The sequence below is a fragment of the Leucoraja erinacea genome, unplaced genomic scaffold, assembly GCF_028641065.1.
Source record: "Leucoraja erinacea ecotype New England unplaced genomic scaffold, Leri_hhj_1 Leri_823S, whole genome shotgun sequence".
In the NCBI taxonomy this organism is placed as follows: Eukaryota; Metazoa; Chordata; class Chondrichthyes; order Rajiformes; family Rajidae; genus Leucoraja; species Leucoraja erinaceus.
Window position 1 is genome coordinate 17,973 of NW_026576755.1, and position 3,818 is coordinate 21,790.

The window sequence follows — 3,818 nt, forward strand, 5'->3', positions numbered from 1 at the left end:
TTACATCTGGAAGAGATGAGATTCCTCTTAGCAGGCAAAGCAGACCAATTCCAAAAGATGTGGTCTACGTTTCCCTTTACCTCCCCCCTCGACTCCGTTCAAGGACCCAAGCAATCGTTCCAGGTGCGACAGAGGTTTAAATAAATAAAATATGCATAAATAAATAGAATAGATCTATAAAAATTGGAGAAATATTCGCCGAAAAATCCGCAATAACCAAAATAGATAAATAATAAATAAATAAATAAATAATATATAATCCAGAGCGAAAAAAATGGAGGAAATAAATAATAGTTTGGGTTTGGGGTCTGCATATGCAATAAATATAAAAATAACATCGAAAATAAATTTGTTAGTCCTTAAAATCCTCCAAATAGATGTCTCCTCCCATCCCCCAAAATCCTCCTTTTTCCTTTCTTGTCAATAAACCCGATCAGTCTGAAGAAAATTTTCGGCCCGAAACGTTGCCTATTTCCTTCGCTCCATAAATGCTGCCTTACTAACTGAGCTGAAGCTGATTTTCTCCAGACTTTTTTTGTGTAACCTTGGATAAATAAATATGTTTGAAACATTACATCTGGAAGAGATGAGATTCCTCTTAGCAGGTAAAGCAGACCAATTCCAAAAGGCGTGGTCTATGTTCTTGGAACTATTACAAGCATGAGGTGCAATAGTAAATTAAATAAATAAAAAATAAATAAATAAATAAATAAATACATATAATAAAAGGTACCAGGATCTGGCAACGGGGGGCAAAACAACAAAGACAGACTTGGTTGGTAGTCCCCTTTCTGCGGAGTTTAATGTTATAATAGAGCGATTGTTTCTCCTTTCTTTTTCTTTCTTTTCTAGGGTCTAATTTCTTTCTTTACTTCCTTCTCTAACTCCTTTTCTAAGGGGCTTTCTGTTCCCAACATTCTCCTGCACCTTCACGACTCTTGCGCACTTTTCCTTACTTCCTTTACTTCTATCTTTTTTTTAAAGCTCAAAATATGAAGAAGCGGTACAAAAAATGTATTAAGACATATGTGTTGTGTATTATTGTAATTTACCGTACTTCTAATAAAAAAAAAAAAAAAAAAAAAGATTATTTTTACATTCTTTATACTCCTCAAGCACCTCATTTACTCCATGCTGCCTATAACTATTGTAGATCTCTCTCTTTTTCTGAACCAAGTGTCCAATTTCCCTTGTCCTCTTGTTTGAATCCTCCCTACTCTCAATGGGAAAAGCTTATCCACGTCAACTCTGTCTATCCCTCTCATCATTTTAAAGACCTCTATCAAGTCCCCCCTTAACCTTCTGCGCTCCAAAGAATAAAGACCTAACTTGTTCAACCTTTCTCTGTAACTTAGAGATATCATGATATACACAGAGGTGCCAGTTATTTTCCGAGTATTTCAATATTCTAGTACCTGAAAACCAGTATTTTGCTGAGGAAATCAGTATTTTTACGTGGTTCCATTTTGCTGAATTAAAATTATTTTTTAAATGTATTAAAGATAAGGATAAGGATACAGAGGAGATTTACTAGAATGTTGCCTGGGTTTGATGTGTTGGCCTTTATTAATCAGAGCATTGAGTGTAGAAGTTGGGATGTAATGTTAAAATTGTACAAGGCATTGGTGAGACCAAATCTGGAGTATGGTGTACAATTTTGGTCGTCTAATTATAGGAAAGGTCAATAAAATAGAGAGAGTACAGAGGAGATTTACTAGAATGTTACCTGGGTTTCAGCAACTAAGTGACAGAGAAAGATTGAACAAGTTAGGTCTTTATTCTTTGGAGCGCAGAAGATTAAGGGGGGACTAGATAGAGGTCTTTAAAATGATGAGAGGGATAGACAGAGTTGACGTGGATAAGCTTTTCCCATTGAGAGTAGGGAAGATTCAAACAAGAGGACATGACCTGAGAATTAAGGGACAGAAGTTTAGGGGTAACATGAGGGGGAACATCTTTACTCAGAGAGTGGTAGCTGTGTGGAATGGGCTTCCAGAGGAAGTGGTGGAGGCAGGTTCGATTTTATCATTCAAAAATAAATTGGATAGGTATATGGACGGGAAAGGAATGGAGGGTTATGGTCTGAGTGCAGGTAGATGGGACTAGGAGAGAATAAGTGTTCGGCACGGACTAGAAGGGCCGAGTTGGCCTGTTTCCGTGCTGTCATTGTTAAATGGTTATACGGTTATACTAGACTAAGTGGGACCCGTTGGGTCCCAAGTTCACACGGGAGGGCTGGTCCCCCAACGAAATATTCCACCTCCCCACCAATTCCAATATTGGTGGCCAGTGGGGGGGGGGGGGCTTTCTGGAGTGCTGGTATGGGTTCTTGAGGTGGCAGCTCAGTCCCTCAAGCCTGATCTGCTGGCAGCTCACTCACGGCTGGTGGGCTGGCAGTTGACTCATGACTTTTCCTTGAATTTCCATTTCAAGCAGGGTGCAAGGCCACCAAATTCAAATCCATTTCATGCAGGGTGCAAGGCCACCAAATTCAAGTGCAGTTTACAACCACTTCAAGCAGGGTGCAAGGCCATTGAATCCAAGTGCGGTTACATACCACTTCAAGCAGGATCCAAAGCCACCAAATTCATATGCAGTTTCATACCATTTCATGCAGGGTGAAACCACCATAAAACCACACAAAACACCCAACTCACTGTTCAGTTGACATTCAGCGTGTTCAGTTGATTCACAGCACAGACAGAGTCATGACCTCACACTCTCCCATCATGCAGAGACTGAGCCACACCCACACTTCCGGGTTTTATAAACCTTCCCCCCGGAAAAGGTGTGGCTTTCAGGGCGTGATTGACAGGACAGATTTTTTCTCAACATTTTTAAACACCAATAACACTTTTATTTTTAATTGATGGGAAGAATTCCCTGCACATGCTCAGCGGAGGGGAGACTGAGTAAGATGGCCAAAGGTCACAGCCGTAAGTGGTAGCGTTTTATCTAAAATCGATACACAGTGCAAACAGGAAGTAAGTGCATTTGCAGTCGTACCTTTTAGCTTCAAGCCAAATCACCCAAGCCACCATTTGCAGCCTTTCAACTTCAAGTAGTGCCGTAGTGCCGTTCAACTTCCAGCCAAAGTACCCAAGCCACCATTTGCAGTAAGTTGTGCCTTTCAACTTCAAGCCAAAGCACCCAAGCCACCATTTGCAGTAAGTAGTGCCTTTCAACTTCAAGCCAAACCATTTGCACCTTTCAATGCCACCATTTGCAGTAAGTAGTGCCTTTCAACTTCAAGCCACCCATTTGCACCCAAGCCACAAGTTGCGTTGAAGTGCCTTTCAACCATGCCACCATTTGCAGTAAGTAGTGCCTTTCAACTTCAAGCCAATGAACCCACGCCACCATTTGCAGTAAGTAGTGCCTTTCAACTTAAAAGCCAAAGCACCCAAGCCACCATTTGCTGTAAGTAGTGTTTTTCAACTTAAAGCCACAGCAACCAAGCCAACATTTGCAGTAAGTAACGTCTTTCAACTTCAAGCCAAAGCACCCAAGCCACCATTTGCAGTAAGTAGTGCCTTTCAACTTCAAACCAAAGCACCCAAGCCACCATTTGCAGTAAGTAGTGACTTTCAACTTCAAGCCAAAGCACCCAAGCCACCATTTGCAGTAAGTAAGTAACTTCATTTCAACTTCACTTTCGCCCTATGCACCCACGCCACCATTTGCAGTAAGTAGCACCTTTCAACTTCCTACCAAAGCACCCAAGCCACCATTTGCAGTAAGTAGTGCCTTTCAACTAAAAGCCAAAGCACCCAAGCCAACCATTTGCAGTAAGTAATGCATTTCAAGGAGTGCAGAAG